The sequence below is a fragment of the Cydia fagiglandana genome, chromosome 3 (assembly GCF_963556715.1).
Source record: "Cydia fagiglandana chromosome 3, ilCydFagi1.1, whole genome shotgun sequence".
Taxonomy (NCBI): domain Eukaryota; kingdom Metazoa; phylum Arthropoda; class Insecta; order Lepidoptera; family Tortricidae; genus Cydia; species Cydia fagiglandana.
Window position 1 is genome coordinate 6252669 of NC_085934.1, and position 22971 is coordinate 6275639.

Here is a 22971-nt window from a genome sequence, read left to right on the forward strand (position 1 = left end):
TGCGATCATGTACCTACTTGGTCATTGGTGTAGGCTTATATTATCAATAGCTGTCTAGCAATATTTTAGGCAATGAAGATTTTTGATGAGGAAATTTACAGGTCAAATCGGAAACTGCTATAAGTCGGTATTTTTGATTCGATGTGACAATCAGTTTATGTTTATAAAAAGCTCATGAAACAATTCCAGTCTTTCAAGTTAGTAGACCAGTCTTGTTAGTTTATTTGTTTTAATCCTAAAGCTGTTCAGACGAAGCGGAGCCACGGTTGCTTTTAGCTTAAGCTTGAAAAACTGGCCTCGACTAATCCAGACAACGGACTTGATTTACTGGCTCTACGAGACTTATTCGATCCATCTTGAGTTATGATGAAATGAAATATAGTCTTCAATTTAACAATCATCAAAGGGATTTTCATGCCCAGTGACAGAATTATTTTGCAAAAAGTTTACCTCGTAGTGCATTTTGTAAAGAAAGAAAACGACGCTAGGTTGTCGCTTGCAAACTAAAGCCAATTTAACCGCACCTCATTAATACCTGTACCAAAATAAGTATGTTATGTTATTTGGCAGCGTGGTTTGGTATGCGTACTGCGGTGTTGGGAGTATATAAATAAAAACTTAGACGCCGGAAAAAATAATTGTTCTATATTAACACTACTAAGAAAACTAAACTAACTTAACAAGTATAGGGAGCGATATAAAATTAAGCCCGACCCGTGATGTACCTACAAGATAACTTGACGAGTTGATTATGTACAGTCACCTGCAATAATATGTTACACAACGAAGGCCACAAAAATATCTGACACGATCGTATTTGTAGAGCCATAAGAGCGTGTCACATATTTTTACGGCCTTCGAAGAGTAACATATTATTGCAGGTGACTGTACATACACACATATAAAGTAAATATGCCCTTTTTACCCTTTAAATATCCACAATTTTGCATCGCACCTGACTGTTAATTATTGAACAATTATAATATTAATTATCCTTATTAAATAAAGTGCATTAAGGCGCGGTGTGTAGTAAAATGCGCTTTTTTATAACCATATTTACAGACTTCTACAAGGATTTCATGCATTATTTTCTAGTATGTATAACTTTAGTCCTTGAACTACGTTATTGCTTGTTAGAAACACAACGGCTCATTATTTTCTCGATAGAATCTTAAGTTGAAAACATGCTTAAAGCTGTCTTTTGATCCATATTTTAGAAGTACTACGACGAAAATGGATATGAAACTTACCTCATTCGATAGGTTTTAAGTAAATCTTTGTTATTGCTGGTCCTTTTATTGATACGTTAATCTTTTCATTCATAATTTTATGAATTCAACTTTTGCCTACTAAATTTCACCCTACGCGGCAATACCTTGCGCCCATTCCCCGCGCCAGTACGCCCGTGGCCACTGCCAGCGTCGGACCTATGCTAGTTTAGTGGACGTTTCATAAAATGGGTAACCACTGTATAAATATGCAAATATGTTATACACACAATGTTTTTCAACATACTTACGAAGAAAAGCAAAATAATTCTTAATTACTGTGACATTTCAGACATTTGCCCGTCATATTGTCATTTTATAACAAGTTGGGAAGCAAAGGCACACACCCATCTAACCAATCCGGAATTCAGTCACGATTGATAAATTGTGTAAACATATTTTATTAAAGGCTATTAAATTAATCAAATTGAATCATTTTTAAACATATGTGTACGGATTTCAAATACCTATGTGGGAGTGTTTAGTGTATGGTGGTAACCATTTCACCGCTTTTAGTTTCCGAGTTACCTACATGCGTTTTAAGGGAAGTGATCGAAAAATGCCTAAAATGGTTTTGTATTTAATATTAGGTAAGGTAGAAGTACTAGTGCTCGACGCTGCACTAGTATTCGACATGGGTATAGTGTGTAGCTTTCAAATAGAGCTCGACGGCTAATCCTATTGTCTATTGTTAAGTAAAACTGCTCGTGCCACGTGCCACAACCACCTGCATAAAAAATACGTACTTCGGTTACTGAGTGCCGGCGAGTCGAACGCTACAGAACCAGTCTAAAATGTGTCGTCGAGATGCGTAACAAAGGCGCGTTATCCGAGAGCGCACCTACACTGGTTTTTTGAGCGTTGGCCTAGCCCGCGCTCAGGTGCCAAATAAAATAATTAAGACCCTTTTTTGCAGGTAAGTAGCACGTGCGGTTTTACTTAACAATAGACAATAGGATTAGCCGTTGAGCTCTATTTGAAAGCTACACACTATACTTTATGTCAAAGTAATATAGGTTAAATTTGAACGGCGACGATCTTTTCTGTATTCAAATTTAATTCTTGTCAGTTTGACATAAAGTGGCCGTGTCGAATACTAGTTCAGCGTTGAGCACTAGTACTTCTACCTTATTTCCGCCAAGTCCGTACCGTGCTATATGGAAATTAATTCCAAAAAATGCTGTTTTTATATACCACACTGGTGGCAAGCAAGCATACGACCCGCATTCGCCATAACCTATGGACGCCTGCAGCTACGGGGATGTGACACATCATGCCAAATGTTGATTGATTTTATATAAAATAAAAGTCCTAATATATAAAATAAGCTTTCATAAGTAATAGTTAGGTACTGATTTTTAAAAAGCGCTTTTCAATTAAAAGACATGTCAAGTACTTTCTAATGCTAAAAAAAACGAACTACAGTATTCTTCCTTATTTTCAATACCTACTTGCCCGAAATTGACTTCTAGAATTAGACCAAGTCTACGACGATTTTGATTGCACACGCAGTGCAAGTGTTCATCATAATTTCATAAAGGTTTGTCGTTCAAAATAACACTTGCACTGCGTGTGCAATCAAAATCGTTGCAGAATTTTCTTGGTCTAACTCTATTATAAGAAGCGCTGGTGGCCTAGCGGTAAGAGCGTGCGACTTTCAATCCGGAGGTCGCGGGTTCAAACCCCGGCTCGTACCAATGAGTTTTTCGGAACTTATGTACGAAATATCATTTGATATTTGCCAGTCGCTTTTCGGTGAAGGAAAACATCGTGAGGAAACCGGACTAATCCCAATAAGGCCTAGTTTCCCCTCTGGGTTGGAAGGTCAGATGGCAGTCGCTTTCGTAAAAACTAGTGCCTACGTCAAATCATGGGATTAGTTGTCAAGCGGACCCCAGGCTCCCATGAGCCGTGGCAAAATGCCGGGATAACGCCAGGAAGAACGAGGTCTAACTCTATTATATTTTTAAGGTAAGGAAGTACTAAATTTTGTCTCATAATAATTGTGTATAATTTGATTAGGTTCTTAGTTTGTCGGGGTATACTCTCATATTGTATATAATTTCATTAAGTACTCATTAAAATACGAATTTGCTAATAAACCTTATTCGATATTAATTGCCGGAAAAAATCCCGGAACTGACAAATCAGAATATTCAGAATACCGATGGTGCCAGAATAGGGATGTAGACGTGCTGCGCGGGAATGGTGCGGCGGGGCGCGCGGGGCGCCCGCCCGCCTGTTATACCACTCGTCTGCTTCACCCCCTCGGAAACGTAAAACTCAAATATAAGAGCGCCTTAATGAAGCGATTCGCATCAGCATCGCAAGAACGTGTCGGTGCGATTGAGCGCATTATTTACGGAATGTTAAGTAGTGCGTGCATAAAAAGTAAAAGACAGTTAATAGGCATATGCCTGGAATTCAAGTATTCAATGTACCTTGCTCATGGAGTTTATGACTACATTTTCAGCCGTTATGTTTCCCATTTAATTTACTTAATTAAAAATGTTGTGTTGATTTTTGGCAAAATTTGTAGGTTTATCTAATGTCTGTAAAATCTATGTCACATTTGAAAGAAGTCATGCAGACGCAAAAGACCGAATCGTACAGAATTTATCAGAAAGCAAGAGTCAACAAAAAGGTATGTACAAAAACAAACTAAGTTTAAAGATCATAATTATCTGTACACCCACATGTCATAAAACTAAGTCCCCTGCCGCATCTGTCTGTTAGTGTGTTTGTTTGTATGTTCGCGATAAACTCAAAACTACTAAACGTATTTTCATGCGGTTTTATTGATAATTTAGGTTATTGATATTATAGGTGAATCACTCAGAAGAATCACTATTCTGCAAGAAGTTTTAGGAGTATATAATTTGTTAATCCGTGCGAAGGCGGGGCGCATCGATAGTATTTATTATCTAAAATAGGTACCTATTCAGTATGTTTAAATTTACCATCTAATCAAGCAATAGGTAAACGCTATAATAGAATAGACGACGTAGTCAAAACAATCCTGCTTATAATATTACCAAATATATCTTACATAAACATACAAGAATTCTCTAACACGATGTTACATCCATTAATTATAAATAGATCATAATAACTTACAGGCTTATGTTGTTCCGAAAACTGTTTAAAAATATTATAGCTCGTTTTAACCACAACATTTAGGGCATCCATAGTCACTGAACACTGAAATCTTACATAACACTGCACTTGTTCTTAATAACACTTAAGAGGAAGCAATTAAAATATTTTTAATTTTAATATATCCGGTGTTTATAAGGGCTGAGCACATGGCACAAGCTGCTTGGCTGTTTGAGTGTGTAAGAATAAGGAACTGGCTGGATGGCAGGGGCGCGGGAATACGTTGGGAGCATAAAAAAAGTTGTTGCCTCCACTTTTGCTCGCGCCGTATGGCGGAATGCTCCACTTCAAGTTTTGAAAGCAGAATACTTTTGAAATGGAATTGGGATGGGCAAATGTGTGCTGGTATGCGAGTTTAAATTCATTAATAGACCTTAGGTATCTTATTAACATATCGGTATAATGAGACTATTTAGCCTACTTTGTGTCGCAATGTGGTAACAATGATTAAATTCACTAATGACTTTTATCTAGTAGCTATTGTAAGTTATTTAGTAAGGTTTTAGTAGTCATTACGATATAATTATAATTAATTGGGTACTTAATATTGGCAAAGGGTAATATGATATGAAATTAAAACGTCCCATGTAAACGGATTGCATATAAGATATATTATATACCTACTATAGTTAATACCTACCTATATAAGCAAATTGTACTTGACCCATTATTTAGGAGTAATCAAATGATGACTGATTAATTAATTAATCAGTCATCATTTGATAGAAGTTTGACTTTTCAAATAACACTTGCACAGTCTGTGTCTGTGTGTGTTTATTAAAATCGCTGCCGAGTTAGCCTGGTCTGAATTTATCATCGTTCTCATTAATCACAAATAGTAATTGTTAGTAAAATGAGCTCCGAGGTAGGCCGCGTTTTTTAAACAAAATTTTTTTGGATACAAAATATATGCTGCGTATATGTATGCTGTTCACCTAACATGTTTCAGAAAAAGAAACTATACTACTATATACGAAAATAGAAATATGTATGCCATATTCAATAAATTAATACCATTTACAAGCGGATCTATCACGAAGGGCTCAACTTTCCAAATTAACATAATATACTCATTACGGTGACTAATTGAATATGAATTCAATTTACACGACCTAACCTAAGTGGAGCAACTTATCTGTCGAACTGCATCGGTAATAAAGGGCGAGCCTGTTGTGTATGGACGCCACATCGTGGTAACGCCTGTGTGCATGTGTACATTAGTGTTAGTAGAGCACACCTGCCGATGCATCCCTGTACAGAGACCATGGGACTCAGCTCATTTCTTATAGTTCTGCTAAGCTAAACCTGTAAAATAGGCTGTACGTGGTGACACTAAAGTCTGAATTCGAATGACTCATGTGACTTCTTGGGTAACCCGTACCTATCTTGTACAGTTCTTCTACATCGCAGCAACAGGTGAAACGCACTTTATGCGGTCGGTTTAAGGACTAAACTTCAATGTCATGATGAACATCTTGAGATAGATTTGGTATTGATCTCAAACGGCTGTCCGAGCGGTATTGTTCTTTTTACCCATGTTCTGAGAAGCATCTGTGGCAGTCTTTTGTTTTCATAGTGCAGTATAGGCACGTGCGAAGGTTGTGCTGGGAATAGTAATGTAGTTGTCATAAAAACATTCCTTATGGAAATCACCTTTCTTAATTCCTGACGTACAGTACGCTGCAGAGTTGACTGACCCCTAAATATATGTGCGGGGTGTACAGTCGACGTCAAAGATATGTTTACACTTTTGCACCTTACTCCTTTGTAATTAGGCGAAAAATGTAAACATATGTAGGGCTAGCTAGTCGGGATTGTTCAAAGATTTTTTTTTTATTTCAATGAGAGTCATGAAAATATGTGTGTTTCTTTAAATTTGAAATATTCACTCGACCTGAAACTATTGGTATATGGTATGTGTACAAAATAAAAGACTTATCGTATTCTTGCTGCAATCACAGCATGTTTATCACTATTCGCTGAAAATAAAACATCCGTCACTCTCTCACTTCCATGTCACAAAGCGACAGACATATGTTTTTATCCACAGCGACAAGCGGTAATCACACGACCATCATATCCGTCATGTGTTTATGACAGATGTAAACCCCGGCATGAGTCCTGTGCACTTGAACTGATTGCCCATATGGAGCTCCAATCATGGGCTCAATTGAGCGCGGTGATTCATACACGTACCAGTAATACCGATCGAGGTGGGAGTGAAGTGATCGTTACGTAGACCTATGCAGCCTGCTATACCTATGGTACCAGAATGTTAGAAAAAAATGTGGTGGTGAGGAGTACCAATTTTTTCGGTCACTTAGTTCGCAGAGACCCTGACAACTTAGAGGGACTTGTGGTGATGGGAAAGGTGGACGGCAGACGGCTTAGAGGACCACGTCCAACGAGATAGTGTGACCAAATATCCACCCAGATGGGCATCAAGCGAGGGTTTCAAGGCACGAGGGTTAAACAAAGAGTGAACCCTAAATACTGCCGTTGTTAGTCTAGATCCTAAGCGCATACCTAAACTATTACAGAGTGAAAATAAAGTATCATAAAATAAGAGCATGGTACCATGTACCAATTATTAGGCTTAGCTCATACGTACCTACATGGTTATTAGAGGTACGCAGTGTGCGTGGTTATTGTAGTAATTATTCGAACGACGTATTGGAAGCTTGTGCCAGTTCCAGACTGGTAATAAGGGGTAATTATAGTGAGTTGGAACGGTTAGAACACAGCCTATTTCGCACTTGTATCTGTAATGTACTATAGTAAAATGTGTTCAGTAGGTATCAGTGATATGACTTACATTGTTCCTAACCTTACAAATGGCTCAACGTTAAAAAATGTATGTATTCCTTTACCTTATACTCTTTATAGTACCTATGTTTTTCCCTATTTATATGGTAATCGTGGAAGTTTGACAATTTATATGGTAAATATACTGTTTCCCCATTTTCTCCATGCAAATGATAGGAAATGGGACACATCACATTGTAAATGTAGCTGTCCCCTTATTTATTTCGAGCAAAGTATTTGTCGTCTTTAGCTATTACTTCTTTCGTGATTGTTAAGACAATGACTTTTAAATTTAGAACGTTACAAATGCAGTTATAATCTAACGAAAGGTAAAGTGACATTAACCTTTTACCTCCAACGTTGAACTTTGGATAAAATGGAATCTTTTATTTGCTCCGTGATACCTCATATTTGCTCAAATGCTACTTTATCCTTGTTTGCTAAGCTCCTATAAAAGGATAAGCCAGGTTCTATGTAGTATATTAATGCGCCTATGTTACACACAGGTATGTAAATAAGTACACACAGATGTTAGTCTATATAGCAGGGGTCTCCAAAATTTTTTAGCTGAGGCCGCCTGAGGGCCATATTGCGCCTCAGAAACTTTCGCGCGGGTCACCGTCGGGTTTTGCACTGTTAGAAACAGTTCCACTCTCAATGAATGCTGAACCCCTGGAGCCTGGCTCCCGCGGGCCAGACAGTGGGCACTCGCTTTGGAGGTCCGCGGGCCGGGGTTTGGTGACCCCCGGTCTATAGAACAGTGTACAGCCTTTTTATATGCCTTGGTCTCTATACGATAAAGCACTCTACATACTATGTATGTATATGTCAAACTTGAAAGAACAAGAAGAACCTACATTATTGAGCGTGTACATTCCTAATTGTTTAAGAGACGACTGTACCAAAGTTATGTCAGCCAATATCACCTCTAATTTTAGGACTTCCTTTCTAAGATACAAGTTTCAGAATTAATTCAAATGTAGGTAGTTGCTCCAACGGGTACAGATTTGCAAAGCAAATTGCCGCAATTTTGAATATGAATACAGTATTGTGCTTAAACCGGTGTTCAACTGAATTCAATTGAAGTTAGGGCTTGTCCATCAAGCTCTTTGTCAAAAATTTACAATATTGTCCTTTAAAAGGATATAACGTAATTAAAAACTTAATGGTACATAATGCCTTTTCGTTTACCGAAAAGTGTTGTAAAGAATTGTGAACGGTTCGCGATTTTTTAAAGGGTGTTTTCATTTGAAGCCTTGATGGGTTACGCTTTGTAAGTTCACAAAACGACAATAAAGTCCCGGATAATTCTTAGACCAATAATGAAAACAATTCCTTTTGTGTTAATAACGTCCAAAGTTAAAAATCAGATACAAATGTAAGTTATCGTAATATTTAATTATTTAAAACTACTTAAATTAACATGGCAATTTGACTAAGTGATGGGTCCTTTCGAAATGTTGTTATTCAATTTGTCTCGATTCGAAGCAATTATTATACGAAAACTAATTACAGTAATTGAATGCATATTTAAATGAAACGTAACATTTGCGTAATTAGACTAACACTTTAATAACATATGCAATAATTGATTGATAATGATTAATGATAATGTAACATATGATTGCACACCAAGCATTTGAATTGTAGAATCAGGAACGATGTCAGGGCGAATATTTAATGTAGGTAAATAAACTTGGAATATATTTACTCTACCGGTTAAAGTCATCAAAACTCATAATTGGCGAGTTCACCTAGAGCAGAATTTTATTGCTCGGTTACGTAAAGAAGATATCTTTGCCATCTTTAAAATGTAAAGCTTACTTACGGTATCCCCAAGATGGTACATCATCTATTTGCTACCAGATAGAAAGTAGATAGGGCTCAACCTACGTGTGTATTATTTAGCGACGATAGAAGATAACTAAGGCTCAAAACCTACGCATTTAGGGACGATAGAAGATACCTAGGGTTGAACAATGAACACCTCGAATCTCCCCGTTAACAGGCAGATGGAAGATAGGGTTGAACGGCGCGAATCGGCTGCATCTCACACGGCCATTACAGTAACGGTATGTAACGGGGCGGCCCGCTTGCAGCCATGCCGCTGCAGTTATAGCTTACTTTGCTTTGTTAACCCTACAACTTGGGGCACGGCACAAGTATAGTGGTATAAAAGTTTGCTATATCGATATCGGGGTGTTTGGCACCAGTGGCCGTCGCCAAGATGACAATTGTCAATCCAAACGTGAAAAAATGTATAGTACCTAATGGCAATAGCACAACGTAAAACGTTCAGTTGATATTACAGCAAAAAAATAGTGTTATGCAAAGGTAAAACGTACAGTGCAAAAAATGCATACAATAATAAAACTCGCTAGGAATAAAAAAAACCGGCCAAGTGCGATTCGGACTCGCGTTCCAAGGGTTCCGTACATTACAAAATTTTTAACAATATATTTTTAATATATATGTGAAACGCGAGTGAATTGCTTTTAAAAAACCCGTAGGGGCCGGATCAAAAACTAAGTAATTGGTCCGACTCACGCTTGACTACATATTTCTAATAGGTTTTCCTGTCATCTATAGGTAAAGAGTCTTTACCTACATAAAATAGGTCTTTACTAAATACCTATTTTATGTATTTTTTTTCAAAATTTTAGATCCAGTAGTTTCGAAGATAAAGGGGGGGAATGGTCATTTTTTGCCTATTTTCTTGAATTACTTCTAAACTGTTTATTCTAAAATTATAAAAAAAATATGTTTGAGATTCTCACATTGAGCTCTTTCATTTGATATGTAACACGATATAGTTTGAAAAACTTTATTTTTTTATTTTCTCATTTTCCCCCCCAAAAGTGGCCCCCATGTTTAAAATTCATTTGTTTACGTTACATGTCCGTCTTTGGGTTACAAACTTACATATGTGTACCAAATTTCAACTTAATTGGTCCAGTAGTTTCGGAGAAAATAGGCTGTTACAGACAGACGCACGAGTGATCCTATAAGGGTTCCGTTTTTTTCCTTTTGAGGTACTGAACCCTAAAAATAATTACGCTCAAAATGATTTTAAATTAACTGACTTAATAAAATATATTATAAAATTTGGGACTAGAGTTGTTCGCTAAGAAAATGTTGTTCAGAACTATCAGGACGACCTATACTTTCACTTCAGTGTACTTATACTTAATTTAAAAACACAATGGATAATGCAAATTCCTTAAGTAAAATATTTTTTGCTGACTGTTCACCAGTTGATAAATACTAAACTACGTTCATCTAGTATTTTCACCCAGGCAGTTACGATAGTATCGGGGATATAGCAATTGTATCCACTTAGCTAAACGTCCGAGATCGTGTGTGCATGTGAGATTTGTGAGAACAATGTCTTAATTTCTTCGTCATTCATAATTACTGTACCGATGTTTATCTAATCTCGACAGTTCTAATTACTGTCGTATATAAAAAATAATATTGTTGTTGTTAAGAAATAATGAGGTTTTTAAGATGTCTAAATGATTAATGGAAGTGATGCCTCGGATAAGATCCGCAGTAAATCATTTCACCTTTGGAGTGCAAGGGTCCTCTTGTTACTCTAACCTGGTTAATGGGAACTTGATAGGATACTGAAAAGATAAAACCAAATATATGACATGCAATTTAATACAATTCGCTAACTATTACAATGCACTCCGCTTTAGGGCGGGCGCTGCTCGGAATACAATCGGTTTCTCTAAACTGTCGGCGGTTATGGGGTGACACTATAGTAAACCTTAATCTACGATCGCGAGATGAACGAGACGCGGGGTCTTGGCCAAAACCTGGGATAAAAGTCTAGTGCACTCACGGGTACCGAACGTAGCTATCATCCACAGGCCCGCTGGTATTTAACGCAGCAGGCGGATCGCTGACGGTGGGCGACGGGCGTTCCTCAAGCTCCGGCTTTGGCAAGCCCGGGCGAGAACAACCCGCGGCGCTCAGGAGTTCCACAAGAAGGACCCGCGCGATGAGACCTTGGGGTCGTCGGACCGCGGCAAGGCTGTCCGACACACGGCTCGCGGGTCAAGGCCGTGCCCTACGGCTTGATGGTGGCGCCAACGTGTCGCGCCTCGGAGTCGACAGGCCACGCAAGTGAAGGGGAGGCCTGTGTGAAGCACCTCGGGATCGCCAGGCGGCACGCAGTCCACAGGCCTTGGAAACTGCGCCCTGCGGTGAAAACCAGCGTCCCCACGACGCTCAGCACATCAGGGAGCGCGCAACGGCGCTCGGAGCAACACGACCGTCGGCCATGCTTGCGCTCGCCGGCGGCACGGAAAGCACTCGGTGGGCTACGCCCTTTTCGCGCACAACACACACACACACGGCGCACTTTACATATATCCCAATCTTCCACCGGCCAGGGCAGGCGGCGGAAGGGGGCGAGGCGGTTTATTTCGATATTCAATCAGGAACTGTATAAATGCTAGCGTGCCCCAGTACCAACTCACCCATCCACCGTCGATTCTAGAAAAATCCCCAGCCCTCCGTTTCGATCCATATCGACGCATCAAACGTCAAACCAACTTAAACCTTTTCCAAATCATATGACTCTCGAAAAAATATCAATGCTCCTTAATACTTGTAATATTTTAAGTGGTTAATAATAATTACTAATAATTATATTTCTATCGTACGTTTCCTACCTTGTTTCATTCAGAATACCTTCTTTCCGATGCGGTAACTAAACGCATAGTCTACTCTCTGACAGTTCTCCTGTCAAAATTTCAACCTTTTCACACCTTCATATTCACTATTTATGTTTCATAAAAATTCCGAAAATGATTCTAAAATACCAATTAAATTAGGAAGTGACCCACTTGAGCAGTTGGGGTAGACCAGGGGGATCATTTTGATATGCATGAAGCCAGGTTTGGTTCAACAACCTCCGCGCAATTTGGGTGACAAGTTCCGTTCAAGTGGCATACTCTTTAGACTTGCTTCTTCGAAACCAGCTAACCAGGAGGCAGGATATGCTAAACAACCTACAGCTGAGAAGGTACATTATAGTTTTACATAAGTGTCATACTCTGGTGTATGTTATTTTGTTGGAAATGCGACAGTCATGTTGTACCGGTTATCTTGTATGGAAAAACATGTATTTATCCTAGGCAAATACGTAGCATCGCTACAATATCCCCTCTCTCGGCAAAGAGGTTAAGCGCCGCTTAACCGAGGCAGCCGGGGTAACCGGAGAAAAAAAAAAATCTTTTCCCAAAAAATCATCTGGTCCAGTAGGACGTTAACTATACATGCGGACATATACATGCGCTCCATATTTATTATCGTTTGACACTAAACCTATATTTATTTGTTTCGTATGCTACTTAATATTTATCTTTAATTTACCTATATTATGTTCTAGAACTATAACGTAGACGTATACCTCTTAACACTATGCTGTGGTCAGATCATGACTATCACATGTTTCACATTAGAAATCACAGCGTGTGGCCACCACACTGTGGTTTCTGCTACTCAACTAAAAAATATAACCTAGATTTCCTTTGAAATAGTCTTAAGTTGTATAATGTAGTCGCTATAATTAATAATGAGCTAACTCTCATTTTGAGGCTAATTGATATCTTTTAATGCTAACAAAAATATTAGTTATCTTTGATTAGGCTAATTTATTCTAATTAATTAGTATATTACATGTATATCTATTCCTAATGTAATGCTACCTATTGATATACTAATAGTTATGTTTTACTATAGCATGCTCTGCTATGCCTATATTCCTACAAATACAAAGCCACTAGTACCCTAATATAATGTGGTTACTAGTTGGTAGTTTTTATTTATTACTTATACTAGCAATAGTGGAAGTTACTTGTAACCCGCACTTAAATCAAACTCCAATATGCAGCCAATGGGCTTGCATTAATTGAAAAAGAAAAAACTTGGTTTTCTTTTCCATGTCCTACTTAGTGTATTGTATCCACCATAATTGAGTCACCCTGGGCCCTTAGGGTATGTAGTTACTTATAAAATTTGATTTCCTAGGAAATGCTTGGAACAAATGTTGACCAGTTGGGTCAAAGAAGCATGTATGCTTGAAAAAAAAGAATGGGCTAAATCTTAATATGCCCTAATAATATAAAATAAATTGTTACGTGTGACATACACCTTGTGGGACTTTAATTATGTCCTTGACATGATACTTTCCAATTTTACCCGAGTCTATCTCCTGAAGATCATATACGACATCCGAATGCTTCTTAATGACTTTGCATTTCAGGAAGCGCGGTGCCAATTTTGCGGAGAAGAAGTGTGCTGCATTTGACTGTACAAAATTACGCCTCCATACGATATCGCCTACGCTTAGCCGCAGTTCCTTACGGCGCAGGTTATATCGTACCGCGTTTTGTTTGTACGCTTTGGTCAAAGCATCAGTGACGCGCTGGAAGATATCTGCCATCTCGTTGAGAGCAGTTGCTCTGTCGGACCGGTTGGAAATTTGGAGGTCGTCTAACGAATTTGGAATACCGCCCCTAATGGAATGCAGCATGCCATCCGTCATCATCTCTCGCCCCTTTGCCAACAAGAATGGTGTATGCCCCGTTACAATATTAATAGTGCTATTCAAAGATAGCTGGATTTGCGGTAGGTACTTGGACCAGTTCCTTTGGTCTTGTCCTACTAAAATAGCTAGGCAGGTCTCAATAGTTTGATTAAAGCGTTCTACTGTATTAGATTGAGGTGCGTAATATGCGTTATAAAATATCCTTGGTATTGAGTGTGTGGCACAAAAATCTTTAAATTGTTTACTTTGGAATATTGTTGCGTTGTCGCAGATTAAAACACATGGGATTCCCTCTTTATTTAAAATTTCTGATTCTATAAATGTAGTTACTGTTTTAGTTGTTGCAGTTCTAAGTGGGTGAATCCAACAATATTTTGTAAATACATCAACTATAGATAGTATGTAGACGTGACCAGAATATGATTGTACTAAAGGACCTATTAGGTCGATAGATAGAGTGTGTATAGGTTTATTAACCTTTTTCTGGTTTGTCATGTGCCCATGTGGAGGCTGATTTGAATGTTTGTATGCTTTACACTTCTCACACGTGGCCACATAATTTTTCACGTCTGCATACATGCCTTTCCAAAAATAGTTTTCTTTAATTTTTGATAAAGTTTTAAATGTGCCAGGATGTACTGTTAGTTTTTCATGATTTTCTTTAATGCATTCCGGTATTAATTCTCTTGGCAAAACTATTTTCCAATTATTTTCGGTCTGTAAATTTGATATTGGTTTTGAATATCTAAATAGTACTTTATTTTTTATTTGATAGTTTTTATGAAATACTGGGTTTGTTTCTACATTTTTAAATAATTTATTATACCAATTATCTTTAGAACTGCAACCTCCTTCGAATATTACTGCCTCAATACGTGACAAAACGTCTGGTACTACGTGCATGGAGCCTTTTTTATGTCTAATTTCAAAGTCAAAACAAGATAACTGCATTGCCCATCGCGCCAAACGACCTGAAGGGTTGTTTAGCGTTTTGAGCCATTTTAGCGACATATGGTCGGTGACCACCACAAAGCGGCTACCTTCTATGTACGGTCTAAAATGATTTATTGAGTCCACTAATGCTAGGAGTTCACGTTCGGTTGTGCTGTAATTTCGTTCGGTTTTCGTAAGCAACCTAGAATAAAAAGCTACAGGGTGTTCTATACCGCTCAATTCCTGAATAAGTACGCTCCCGATGCCGACGCTTGATGCATCTGAATGGATCTGGAATGGTTTGGAAAAATCAGGGCAGGCGAGCACCGGAGCCTGGGTGAGGGCTTCTTTAAGCGCCAGGAATGACCTCTCTGCTTCCACTGTCCAGTCTACGGTGTCTCTTCCCTTCTTCTTGCCAATTAAAGCTGTCATCGGGGCTATGATAGTTGAAAAATTTGCCACGAATCGTCGGTAATAAGAACAGAGCCCTATAAATGCGCGTAGTTGCTTAGCGGTTGTTGGGCGCGGGAAATTTTTAATGCTATCTAGCTTTTGTGGATCTGTTAGTAGACCTTGTGAACCGACTATGTATCCAAGGTACCTAAGCTCTGATTTACAAAATTCGCACTTACTAAAATTTATAGTTAGACCTGCCTTGCTTAAAGCTTGAAAAACGTCATTTAAAATAACGATATGCTCTTCAAACGAATTGGTGGCTATGAGAAGGTCGTCACAATATGCAAATATCTTCTCGCCGTATTTATGGTGAAAAAGAGAGTCTACCAAACGTTGTAATTCACAGCCCGCGTTCGAGATACCGAACGGGACGCGTTTAAATTCAAATAGTCCGCGGTTTGGTACCACAAACGCACATTTTTGACATGACGTGCCGGAGCCGTCGACGTTGTCGGAGTCACATAAAGAAATTTGCCAGTAAGCCGCCGACAAGTCGATTGAGCTTAAATAACGTGTGCCACGTAAATTATCTAAAATTGAATTAATGTATGGTACAGGATATGAATCCTTGACTGTGACGTCGTTAAGTTTTCTGGCGTCTAAACAAAATCTCCAGGAACCGTCTTTTTTTGGGGTCATAACAACGGGGTTAGACCATGGTGATTTAGATGGTGCTATCACGCCCAGCTGAAGCATCCGGTCTACTTCGTCATTTAAAGCCTTCAGTTTAACCGGTGAAAGCGGATAATATCGTTGTTTTATTGGTGGCCCCGTTGTTGTGATCTTGTGCTCTACTAGAGATGTTTTACCCAGACCTCGCTCCTCTGTACTGATTGACTTAAATTCATTTATTACTTTGTCCAATTGAATTGATTCGAGAGGAGAGAGATCCTGTTTTGGCACTATGGCACATAATGTTTTTAGTGACTCCGGCCTAAGTGATGTTTTCCTTTTTAGAAGGTGAATATCTTTTAATTTAAAAATATCTATTAATTCTAGTGTTAATATAGAATCCATGCCAAAAATGAAGTCATCAGATACTTCTGGGATTACCATAAACATTATATTATAAAGCATCCCTCTGAAATTGATTGGTAATAGGATTTTACCTATGACCTCAACGACAGAACGGTTTGCACAAGTCGCAGTTGTAGTGTAATTTATTAAATTAAATCCTAAGGTTAAGAAATGTTTATGGTAATTGTTCCCTATTATACTTAAATTTGCTCCTGAGTCCATTAGACCTGTATATATTCGTTCTCGTACCTCAAAATCAATGTAAATTCGGTTATCTCCTTCAACCGCCTTTACACCAGGAGTCACCGCACCTAAATATAGTGTGTTTGATATTGTTTTGATGGCTCCTGGTCTATCTAGTTTTTTTGGACATTGTCTGCTTCCGGCGCTGGTCTGCCCTTGGCAGGATTACATTTGTGGCAAGTGCTTGTAAGCACATTTTTCTGACCGCACTGAAAGCAAACAATGCCTGGAATAGTGCGGCATTGTTGGTATGAATGTCCCGATTTTTTACATTTTTTACAAGTAAGTTGGTTGTTTTTATTATTTACCTGTCTTTGTGTATTATTGCTCTTGAAATTTCTCTGATTATAAGTTTTAATTTCGTTAATTTGTTTTATTTGTTTTGTTGTTTTGGAATTATTTGTAGACCCAGGTAAGCCTGAATAAGCTTCAAAACGTTTGCCTATAGCCATAAGATTTTGGATGCTATTCGAGTCGTCGACAGCCAACAGGTGCCCATATGATGGCAAAATGTTATGTTTAATTATCTGCAGTAAGGTTGTTTCTGATAATTTTGTTGTGAGCCGCGCATTCATAGTTTGCATCTCCAATATGTAAAAATGTAATGACTGGCCTGGTGATTGTCGGTGTTCTCGAATAGTTTTTTCTAAAGTATAATCATTGTCTATTGATGTAAAAAACGATCTGAAAAGATCTTGCAATTCCGACAACGAGGAGACTCCGTCGCGTATGTGCCTATAGTAATCTAAGGCTTTACCGCTTAGTAAATCTGCAAAACATTTAAGCACTTTGCGCTCCGGAGTGTCTCGGCTACGTCTGTAGTCATCAATCCTAAGGAAGAAGTCGGTGACATCTGAGTCACCTGAAAATTTCAAATTCCACGATCGCAAATGGTCCTCGCGCAATACATGCACGATGCGTTCTGTACTGCCTGTAGTCCCCGTCGTAGGGGTTGTAGTGACTGCCCCTGTTAAGGTTGAGTTGGTTTGACGGACAAGGCCCGGAGCCCCCAAATATGGTAAAATAGACTCTAGTGGTTTTGGCGTGGATGGGCCGGGTGGGTGGGCGTCTGCAGCAGCACCCCGCGGTCGTGTATTGACATACGAAGGATTGAATCCTGTTAATTCACGAGTAGTGGTGGGGGGTTTGACTTCCCTCGCACCTGTGTCATGGAATTCGTCCCCTTCCTCCTCCGACATGTCGGTAAGATTGCTGCTTTACTTGTGTCAGGGTGTGCACCTAAGTATTATAAGCTAATAACACTTCGGTAGATATATGAAGTATTGAAGTAAACTACCACTATGCTCTCGACTGGAGCGTGGTAGAAAAAATAATTTGTGGCTAAGCGCTATGCTAACTATTCATAGTGTAGCCTAATAATAATTACAATAAATAATAAATTTGCTACTCTGTCACAAGTAAAGTTACAAATTAAATGATATTGTATTTTTTAAGACCAATAATTGCATTTAATTCTTTTTTTAGCTGATACTAATTTTATACATTTATCTTATCGCTCTCCCAAGCTCACAGCAACCAGGTTGATATTTAAAACTTTTTTTCGGGCGCCATTGTCGTATATAAAAAATGATATTGTTGTTGTTAAGAAATAATGAGGTTTTTAAGATGTCTAAATGATTAATGGAAGTGATGCCTCGGATAAGATCCGCAGTAAATCATTTCACCTTTGGAGTGCAAGGGTCCTCTTGTTACTCTAACCTGGTTAATGGGAACTTGATAGGATACTGAAAAGATAAAACCAAATATATGACATGCAATTTAATACAATTCGCTAACTATTACAATGCACTCCGCTTTAGGGCGGGCGCTGCTCGGAATACAATCGGTTTCTCTAAACTGTCGGCGGTTATGGGGTGACACTATAGTAAACCTTAATCTACGATCGCGAGATGAACGAGACGCGGGGTCTTGGCCAAAACCTGGGATAAAAGTCTAGTGCACTCACGGGTACCGAACGTAGCTATCATCCACAGGCCCGCTGGTATTTAACGCAGCAGGCGGATCGCTGACGGTGGGCGACGGGCGTTCCTCAAGCTCCGGCTTTGGCAAGCCCGGGCGAGAACAACCCGCGGCGCTCAGGAGTTCCACAAGAAGGACCCGCGCGATGAGACCTTGGGGTCGTCGGACCGCGGCAAGGCTGTCCGACACACGGCTCGCGGGTCAAGGCCGTGCCCTACGGCTTGATGGTGGCGCCAACGTGTCGCGCCTCGGAGTCGACAGGCCACGCAAGTGAAGGGGAGGCCTGTGTGAAGCACCTCGGGATCGCCAGGCGGCACGCAGTCCACAGGCCTTGGAAACTGCGCCCTGCGGTGAAAACCAGCGTCCCCACGACGCTCAGCACATCAGGGAGCGCGCAACGGCGCTCGGAGCAACACGACCGTCGGCCATGCTTGCGCTCGCCGGCGGCACGGAAAGCACTCGGTGGGCTACGCCCTTTTCGCGCACAACACACACACACACGGCGCACTTTACATATATCCCAATCTTCCACCGGCCAGGGCAGGCGGCGGAAGGGGGCGAGGCGGTTTATTTCGATATTCAATCAGGAACTGTATAAATGCTAGCGTGCCCCAGTACCAACTCACCCATCCACCGTCGATTCTAGAAAAATCCCCAGCCCTCCGTTTCGATCCATATCGACGCATCAAACGTCAAACCAACTTAAACCTTTTCCAAATCATATGACTCTCGAAAAAATATCAATGCTCCTTAATACTTGTAATATTTTAAGTGGTTAATAATAATTACTAATAATTATATTTCTATCGTACGTTTCCTACCTTGTTTCATTCAGAATACCTTCTTTCCGATGCGGTAACTAAACGCATAGTCTACTCTCTGACAGTTCTCCTGTCAAAATTTCAACCTTTTCACACCTTCATATTCACTATTTATGTTTCATAAAAATTCCGAAAATGATTCTAAAATACCAATTAAATTAGGAAGTGACCCACTTGAGCAGTTGGGGTAGACCAGGGGGATCATTTTGATATGCATGAAGCCAGGTTTGGTTCAACAACCTCCGCGCAATTTGGGTGACAAGTTCCGTTCAAGTGGCATACTCTTTAGACTTGCTTCTTCGAAACCAGCTAACCAGGAGGCAGGATATGCTAAACAACCTACAGCTGAGAAGGTACATTATAGTTTTACATAAGTGTCATACTCTGGTGTATGTTATTTTGTTGGAAATGCGACAGTCATGTTGTACCGGTTATCTTGTATGGAAAAACATGTATTTATCCTAGGCAAATACGTAGCATCGCTACATTACATACTCCGATACTACCGAGAATTTTGATTATGTTACGTGAACGTGCAAATATGCACGAGAGACATATAATAATAATGATTGTTAATCTCTAGACAGAACTGCGTCTCTCGTTATTGTTGTAACCACCACGTGCCTGTAGATAATGCCAGAACACCACCTTGCTACTTAGCAATGTTTCGGTCTCTGACCCATACTTAATTTGTACAGGTAGTGCTTTGATTTTTGATTGACACTGTAATTTCATCTATTGAGATGAGAAACTCTTATCTAAGATAACTACAATAATAGGCCTTGCATTGTTAAACAAAGGTCAAAGAACTTTACAAAGTAAATGGAGAAACTTGGAAACCTCAATAATGTAACGTAATCCAATCACAGATTTCTCATTATACCTTCTATTAAGATCTGTAGACACAATTGATAGGAATCAACATCACCCTCAAGTGACACTCAGATTAGTTGCACAAGTTGTATTTTAATTGGTAGTTTCAACAATGACGAGGAATGCAACTATAGTCTTTATTCATAACTTGTCTCTGATATGCAATTATAAACATGTGCAGAAGCACGTTTTTGGCGGGCTTTACGAAACCGTGCCGATAGCCGTTACGTCGGACGCCAAAACAAGGATCCATTGTTATCGCCAATGCTTAAGGTTTTACGTAAACCCTGCGGTTGTTCTTAACTGCAGCTGAATTTGGAGATTTTACGACGATTACAATCAGCTGCATTCATATGAATTTTGAGATTTTATGACGATTACAATCACCTGCATTCATTGCATATGGGAACTGACCAATGGCCAATGGCATTTAAGTATATACTTGTACCTACAAATTTTAAGCATTTTTGTGGAAGTCATTACAGAACACGGCAGTAGCAAACAAGCATAGCATGAGAACGCTTGCTACTCCAGATCTAGTGATGAATTTGATGTCGTCAGCGAAACCATTACAAAACGATTATCTTAGCACCCCTGGAAACAAATTTTGTGTGCATGGGGTGCTAAGCTAACAGTGTTGCTGATTGTACAAGTGTAAGTGTTCTTAAATTGGATTCTTTTTGGGTTAGCAAACAGTGGTTAGCTAATTTTACTCTCTATCTACAGGTAAAAATGCTCTTGGTTATCAACGACATAAATTAACTAAGTACTAACACCACTTACATAACCAAGCTTGCAAGTGAGCTCCTCCACGACACTGTTCCAAGTATGGCAGGAGGTTGGCCACGGCTTCGGTGGGACTGAGGGCTTCGCTTTACAAGCAGTCTTCAGTAGTGTACCTGAAGCGGTTTTGACCGACTTCGGGTTGGTATTGGTCATTGCGCTTCGATCGCTCCTAATTGAAAAGTTCTTCCTTATAAAAGAGTCTGGAGCGCTCCTGCATGAGCGCCGCACCGACTGTCTTCCGAACACAAACGTTAAAGTATTGTCCATCACTTCACCATTACACTTATCTACCGCTGAACACATTTGATCATCAATATCATGATCACCGTTTAGGGTCGTTGTTGATGAACTGTTCAAGTCCGCTTCTTCATCATAATACTTGTCTTCCGACAAACTCGACATGTGGTCAAGCCGGTTTAAAGTCATGGTTGAACCTTTCATGTTCTGTCTTTCACTACACTTGTTCTCCGACATCGTGATACGATCAAGTCCATTTAAAGTCTCTGAATTAGTCATGGCACTGCACTTCACCATGTCGAAAAGTCATATCGAATGTTACGGGTAAATGCACGCAGTGCTTGAATTAAACTGATTGTGGCTACATAAATGAGTTTGTCAAACGAGGTCGAAGTGCGTTCCAGCTACATTCGGAGATAACGCAATGTAAATGGTACCTTTAGCAGTAATCGACTCATGCGTTCGTTTAATTAATAATTGCCGCAATCAACAGGTACGTGATGCAAACTTAAGAAATTGGATAAGTTGTTGGTTTCGAAAGGGTTTCGTGGACTTTGAAGAATGTGATCAAAGCTTAGCTAACGTGTGTATTCCATTCTCGAGACATTAATATCTGTTAGCGGTGTTGTGAATTAATTGCTTTGACCCGGATGACGGCGCAGACCATACCGTTTTGCGACGAAACTCTCTGCTCGACTCGCAATCAAAATAACCGGTCGCGCCGAAACGAGCCAGGAAGTGGGCCAGAGTTTCTACTCAACCTGATACACGCTTAATCTCTGCAACGACCTTCAAAAGTAATGAAAATGCCGAATTCCTACCGACCGGCCACGTCTGGCCTGAGGGAGCACCTCAATGTCATCTAGATGTTACGGACATCGTGATAGGTCAAAGAATTTCAAAACCAATCCGTTTCATAAACATAAATGCGCTACAATCTTTTGATGACAAAGCAGCATCAAAATAAGCAAGACCCAATAGCATTAAGATAAATAAATTATGAAAGACTAAACGTCGATTAGGTACAGTGCTGCGCATGTTGTAAAAAGAGCAATTTGTCACAGTCGAGTAAACAACGAGTCCGGCGATGTCAATAGTTGTAGCATCCGTTCATTAGTATTCTGAATTATTATCTACGGCTTGTATGTACGGAAGCGAGTTACATCGTTACATCAGCCGACAGTCGCGGGCCGTATAGGAACCCGAATGGGTTGACCTGCGACCTGAAGACGGAACCTTTGGTACACTTTCACTGAATAGGTATATTATCAAGAATATCGACGCTGGGTGTGTAAACACAAATTTGGAACACTGATTGCTTTAAGTGTCCATAAATCGTTTGTTGGAAGCGACTTCTAATTATAAACATGTTGATTACATATCAATCATATCATCAATCAAATCGTGATTTTTTGATATGAGAAATTCGGGAAAGTGGAAAAGAATTTGCTCATTATAATTTGGTTATAAAGGCACTTCTAATGATTTACAGCACGAATCCAAAGCCATAAACAATTTAGTGTAATTGAAGTCGATTGGCATCACGGACGAACTATATGGGCGTTATTGTGATACACTTCAAAGAACTGATAGAAACCCGAGACCAATTCAATGGTTCGTGTCTTAACGATTTTCACCCGTCTTCCATGTCTGGTAATCGCACTGCAATGAGTCAGGCAATGTTTTCTTCACATGCAAATCATGTTAGGTATCCGTGAGCTCAAAGAAAGTGCATAAAATATTATCATATTAAGTACTTTTGTATGGTATTTACATTAATAAAGTGCTACTTGAGCCGCGATTTAAATCAAATCTGTTTTTTATTGCAAAAAGC

At 39.4% G+C, this 22971-nt stretch overlaps 1 protein-coding gene across 1 annotated transcript in view; it reads right to left on the bottom strand.

Moving 5' to 3' along the window:
- LOC134679922 (guanine nucleotide exchange factor DBS-like) overlaps nucleotides 1-22971 on the bottom strand; it is a 156283-nt gene that overhangs the window by 28835 nt on the left and 104477 nt on the right. The window lies entirely within an intron of this gene.